Source organism: Bidens hawaiensis, unplaced genomic scaffold (assembly GCF_021521415.1).
Source record: "Bidens hawaiensis isolate Kalapana, Puna unplaced genomic scaffold, B.hawaiensis_p1.1 tig00042879_1, whole genome shotgun sequence".
NCBI classification, from domain to species: domain Eukaryota; kingdom Viridiplantae; phylum Streptophyta; class Magnoliopsida; order Asterales; family Asteraceae; genus Bidens; species Bidens hawaiensis.
In genome coordinates, this window is record NW_027497592.1 from 49,801 (window position 1) to 56,719 (window position 6,919).

Genomic DNA, 6,919 nt, shown 5'->3' on the forward strand with positions numbered 1-6,919 from the left:
AAGATTAGGAATGAAAAAAGCTTTATAGTGCAGTAACTTTATGATCACATATGATATGATATGGGTGGTTTTTTTTAAACATTATACCTACTGTGTAATATATTGTGATATACACTATATTAAAAAAAGGAATCTTTTAGTTTGGTATAGCATACTGCTTGTATGCTTGTTAAAGGTGAATATATATATGTATGTATGTATTAACATTTTCTTTGTTTATTTTCATCTTAGGTTGGGGGAGGCAAATACAAATACACGCATGCGGTTTTCGATGCGATTCGAGAAGAATGGTCGGTGTATACGACAAAGCTTATATTTTGTTAGTGATATGTATGGTATTAAATATTAACCGATACTTTTGTTAACTTAGGGAATATATGTAATATTTTGATTTAGCATGTTTAATTTAGAAATGGAATGCGTAATTTTTGCTTCTATATTTTTAGTAATTAATGGAAATATTAATAATTATAAAAAACAATTTTGTTTTAAAAAAAAGGTTATACTATGACACGCATATATGCATGTTGTTAATGGGTGTCGTAAACACCGGTTTTGAAAGCTCGTCATAAATGCATGTCAAAAAGGTGTGTCATTAATGGGTGTCAATAAATATGACATGCAAAAAGCGTGTCATGTTCAATTTATGACAGGGGCTTCCTTGACGCTCATTTGCGTGTCATAAGTACCAATTAATGACAAGCAATGCGTGTCTAAGGAATGCCTTTTTTCTAGTAGTACTAAAGACCCTTTGATCTTGTTATATAATCCGCCACTGGTCATAACTATTTGAGTTCTGGCCTAGTCAATTAAGATTTATTTATTATTAATATTTTAATTTTTAGTAGAAGATTTAGAATTTTATATGCAAAGTCGAAGTCAATTTTTTTAGAATTTTATAGCTCTCATACACACAAGTTAAATGAATCAGATATTAAAATAGTTATTTATATTAATTATCTCTCATACACACAAGTTAAATGAATCAGATATTAAAATAGTTATTTATATTAATTATTAATGAAAGTAATACGTTATATATATATTAAAAACTAAAGTTAGTGCTACTCTAAGATGAAATGCCGTTCGATCTAACTATCTATATAATTGTCTATCAAAAAAGATGAGATGTCGCGCTCTGGTCGCTCCCCATCCCCTATCTAGTCACCAGATTACTTGATTTCTAAACGGTGAGCTCTCATTCATTTAATCCGGTTTCAACCCGTTTAAGCATTAAAATTCGCGGGTCATGGGTCTAATAGCCGATGGGTTTGAATCGGGTGAAAAATTATATCCCCATCCCCTACCAATCTCTTCTCACAACTCCACCGTCCCTTGCCATAATCTAACCTGGAATTGTAGTTCAATCCAAAAACCCTAACTGGAATTTTTGAAAACGATTTGAAGGTTATGTTTTTGAAGCAAATCTCGAGGTCTCGCCGTTACCGCTAGGTAATTTAGGGTTTTTGTTTACAAAAATTTGAAATTGATTAGGTTATGGTCAATACACTCTCAAGGATTTGAAGTTACGCCCGTCTCATCAGATGTACTAACAAATTAGAAAGATTTAATACTACAAATTAACTTGAAGCTTTGTTACTTAATTGTAGCAATTGATTCTGTTTCTTCGGTTAGGGTGCTGTTACTTATTTTCTTTCATGCTTCTGTTGTTCAGGGAATTGATCAGGAACTGAAGTAGTTAGTGAGTGAAGGGGAGTAGTCATCTACAAAGGTATCTTACAAATAAGATGTTTACGCATGGATTTTGATAATTATAGGCTCTATTGGCTTTTTTTTACCACATTTACATGTCAAAATAAAAAATCTAACCTGGGCACTTTGCTTGATAGCAAACCATTTAATTGATTTATGGTGGGCATAGTTTATCAAGTTCTTAACACATACCCACCATATATTGATGAAATGCCCACTTAAAAATTTGCAGAGCATGTATTTAACTCTTACACTACCAAATCTAAAGTGTTTTTGTAGTAGGATATCTACAATCATAATTTGTTTGTAGGTGTGTTCTATGATCACATTCTTTTGTTGACAGGAAAGTCTGTTTGTACCTGACAAAAAATGAGGGCCAGGTCAAATTGAAAAAAGAAACTATGTTTTGAAGAAAGTAAAGAATTTAAATTACGCGGGTTGGGTCAACCAGAACGAGTCGCCTTAATTGTTCTCATTGGATCTGAATATATTTTTTTAAAAATTGCATGTAACATTATGTGAACCGCCTCAATTGATATATTCATAAATAACAATGATTTGTTTCTATAAACTGGATTTGGGAATATTGACGGTTATCTTATGTCCATCTTCCTTCGTTTAACTTCCATTTTGAAGTAAGTATTACCTCATTAAATGTTTTTTTTATCGGGCCAAGGTGTGTTTTTCATACAAGTGTGTGATTGGTGCTTATTTTTTGTACTGTTGACTTTTTGGCAGCATGATGCCTCCTTGGAGCATAAGAAACAAGGAATGGGGATTTATAACGGTACCCAACTTTGTACTGAAGGTAATTTTATGTTTTCCAGTTTTGTCCTTTAAACATTTTAAACATTATTTTAAACTAATATAATGATTGCATTAACTTTAGTACAAAAAAATTCTTATTTTTTTTGTGTACTACCTTTAAAAGTTGTTGGTTTATTGAAAGATTCAGATAATTATTGCTACACAAAGTTATGTAAGAGTTAGTGCATTAGTTATTTGTGGTAGAAAAATGAGCAAAAATGTGTCAACGGGTCAATCTAATTCTAACCTGACTTGACCTTAAAATCTTGAATTTTACTGGTATGGATGTTTTCAGGTAAAACCCACAAGAGCAGGATCAAGTATTGGTGATACACTTGCTTGTGGCATTGTTGATTCCCTTAACAAAGTTATACAAATAATTTTTAAGGATTTATCATCCTTTCCACTTAATCTTTGACTTTATTAATCTTTCTTAACCCGACCTTAAACACGTTTTAGTTCATAACACAATCCAATTGATGCCACACACCAGAACTTATAACTCTTTATCAAGTTGAACGACATCTTCAGTACTCGCCAATCGTGCCCACTTGATGTAAGTTTTGCACGTTCAACGAATCTCAACATTCATTTATTTTTAAAATCTAAGCATTTATATTGTTATTAATTGTTGAATTACATGATTGTATTACATTGAGTGTCAAATTTAAATACTTTTTCTTTGTTCTTTTACATAGTAGAAAAGTACTACTTTTGTGGCGGATAGTTCTGTTTCTCAGCAACTTAATATTACTTAAACCGTACTACATGTAGCTAGGTTCTTTTGCCAGTTTGACTTTTTATTTAAAAACTTTTCATATTGATGTGCGTTAGGGTAATTCTACCGCCTTCCTTTTCCCAATTCACTGATGTTGTACATTGTATCTATTTTTATTTCAGTGGAATTCAAATCCCGAAAGGATCACTAGAAGCAAACGGAACTAGGAGCTCGAAAAGCTAGACTCGTACCTATTGAGGTTGATGATAAAAATGGAAATGAAATCAATCCACATATTCCTTAGTATACGTTGTTGTTCCTTTGTATCTTAATCTTGAGAGACTGGTATGTTATTAGTATGCATTATTATTGTCTTCTTTTTTAGGTCTAACTAATAAGACTTTGGTGTAATGTCAAGTCTATATATAAGGAAATCGGTTTTTTTTGTCCTTTGATATTAAGCGGTTTTTATATTTGAGCCTTTACAGAACACATGCAACACTTCTAATCTGCGGATTTATTTTGCATTCGGTGATAGTTTAGGAAAAATATTTAAAAAACTGCAAACGGGTTAAATTTGGTAGTGTCAGTAGCTCATAAAAGGTACAAATTCTAATCTGTTTATTTTGCATCCAGTGGTAAGTTTAGGTAAAATATTTAATAAAATAAAAATTGCAAACGGGTAAAAAGTTTGTTACGGATCAAAGCTAAAAGGTGATCTGTCAGAGGACATTTTTAAGTCAAAAAAAGTTTACAACAACATTTTTTCAGGTTTGTGGTCAAAGCTGGTTCCATTTACTAATATAGTCCCACTGCATATTAAAGGTTAATATATGGGATTACAATTGAAGCTAAGGCGTTTTTGGGGAATTCAAATTCAACGTGAATTTCATTAGTCTTTCCTCAGTTAGTTACTGATTTGTAGATTTATGTAGGATTGTTTTGAAAAACCAAAAAGCAAGGAGAAAAAAAGAAAATTTATTTTCCTCTAGGGGTATTTTAGGCATAATTTTGTTATAAAATGCATTTCGGGTAAAAACTGTTAACTTTTTAGTGCGCCTCAAAACGAACTAGAATGATTGGCATATAACATATTCATGCACATTTGTCTTGTATTCCTCCGAAGTATGTTTATTAGACAAACAAAAATTGTTCTTGGATATAAGTAGAAAAATATCGACCGCTAATGATCAACATTGCAAAAGCCGCTAGACGGACTCTTGACGCTTGACTTGGGAGTTGGGTATACTCGAACACGGTAAACATAAAAAAAAATTAATTATATATAAACAACCTATGTAATACAATAAAACTAAAAAATAAACATTAAACCTATTACAACAAGCCCATACAAAATTACTATAAGCATAAAAATTATACTTAAACACGTCATCCAAACTATGAACCAATGTTATTCCAAAACAAATCCTGAATAACAAACACATACAAACATAGTAGCCACAAACTAACTTAAACTCCAATTATAAACATAAACATCTCAATCCAAATAGCCTAGCTATAAACTCCAACTTCAACCAACTATAAACCTATTAATCTCAATTGAAATAGTTCAAAGGTTAAAATATATAATTAATATAACAGACTAATATATACATATTAAATTAAAACAAATTTCGAGTGACAAATAAACAAATAATTATAAAATAATAAAAAAAACCAAATAAACCCGCGTAACACGCGGGCTAAAAGCTAGTATATGTATAAACAAGTTGTGGTTGTGAGTTAAAATTTATTTTAGCAGTGTGGTACCATGGTACAAGTTCTTAAGCCTGAGTTACCTTTTGTATATGCGTATCTCTTTTGTGTTGCAATTAACCGTGGAAGTAAAACAACGGTACACAAACGCACCTCTACTTTTTATTATGCATGTGTCTTCGTATCTACATTTACTCCTTTTCTCTTTTAGTAGGCGTATCTATTGCTCTCACGTTTTCTCCTTTTCATTTTATGTTTTGTTATGTTGCTGAGTTTGACTTCCCGTTTCGAGGTCTCGATTCAAAGATGAGTGACTGTTGGATAAAGTGTTATACAGACTATGGCTAACGGCAAGAAATTGAAACCAACTTTGTACTTTTTTCATGATTTTAACATGTAAATAATTAAGATACAAGTTTTACTATCTATATTATTGGTAAAACGAAAGTGTGTTGCTCTAATTAAAACGGATGCAACACATGGTGCATTCAATATCGTGTTGACTTGGTGTGTGTAAGGTTATCAAGGTCATTTCGTTTAGTCTATATGTCTTTCAAGACAATATTTATACTATTTTGTTTCAGCTAATGGAAATGAATCTAAGGCTGTTCTCTATGGTTGGGATATCGAAGTCAATTTCGAAGCCCCATGGGAGCCCCCAATAGCGCCCTGATATAGTCTAAACGAGGGTAAGTTTCCATATTCTTTGTTTGAGATGGACTGATTAAACCGATACGCTGAAGAGAAATTCTGCTGATTAAGTCACAAATATGGGTAATTTTGACCCATTTACTAATTCATAAGTCAATTTGGCTCAAACGGTCAAATAAAAAGCAACTCATGTTTTTACGCATTTGCCAGTCGCCTTGGGTCGTGTTACGTCTCAAACGGGTCAAACAAAATACTAATATTTTGACCAATTTTCTTACGTAACAAGTCGATTTGGGTGGTGTTATGTATCAATTGGGTCAAACAAAAAGACATACATATATTTTGACCCATTTTCTTATGTGATAAGTGGATTCTTTGTATTTTGGATGATAAAATATACACTCTTAAGGAGTCAGTCAAGTTCTGTTCAACTGCTCTTTAATTTATGACATACATATATGTCCGTAGTTTCTTAAATCATTTATCATTACATATTTCCATAGCATATCCTTTGGCATGTTGACAAGAACAAAAATTAATTACTACTGCAAGGCCAAATCTTAAGGTTACAAAAATCCGTACAACTTATTATAGTTTTCTTACTTCTGATGTGTTTACTTAATTTTTAAACCATTTTTTTTTCGCATAGTAAATTTATCACAATTCTTCATCCGGTCACACATTTATCCACCATCATCCTTATGAACACAGAGCATTTTAATTGTATGATCATATATAAGAAACACAACTATAATGTGAGGGTCTGCAAGTCACGAGGGTTTTTTGGCAATTGGCCTTCATCTCGCTAGAAGGATGAATGCGGGCGGGTTTCTTAAAAATTTGGAAAAATCATGCATTGGCCCTTGTATTATATTATAATTAAACTAATAACTAACTTCTTGTTAATAAGTGATTTTTGAATATAAAGTTATGTATTTGTTTCCTTACATCAACATCAACTCACCCAAATGTTGTCCACAAAAGTTTGATGTTAGAATATATCAAAGCCTAAAATGTATACCATAAAAGGTTGATGGCAGGTCATATGAAAATAATATAACCATTACCTTTGTGAAGCTTCCACTAGGAGATCATTCAAGCTCATTATTATTAGGCTCGCGCAGGGCACCAAAAGTCAAAATATACAAGAAATTGAAGATTAATATGGCCTTAAAAAGGTAGATAAAAAAGGAGAAAATACATAACCAACACAAATACCCTCCAGGTTGCTTTGTACCAAAAATTAAACCACTAACAAGAGCATCGTCTCTCAAAGACGTAACCACAAAAGTACAATATTGGGGAATTTTTTCT

The 6,919-nt window shown here is 31.9% G+C and overlaps 1 long non-coding RNA gene across 2 annotated transcripts; it reads left to right on the forward strand.

The window, feature by feature from the left end:
- Positions 1 to 1,307: 1,307 nt before the first annotated feature.
- Positions 1,308 to 3,681, forward strand: LOC143593878 (uncharacterized). Of its 2 annotated transcripts, XR_013146212.1 has the most exons (4): positions 1,308 to 1,452; positions 1,676 to 1,732; positions 2,816 to 3,076; positions 3,421 to 3,681. It is a non-coding gene; the product is annotated as an uncharacterized LOC143593878 (long non-coding RNA). The 2 variants fall into 2 exon arrangements; XR_013146211.1 differs by lacking the exons at positions 1,308 to 1,452; positions 1,676 to 1,732 and adding an exon at positions 1,852 to 2,521.
- Positions 3,682 to 6,919: the final 3,238 nt, after the last annotated feature.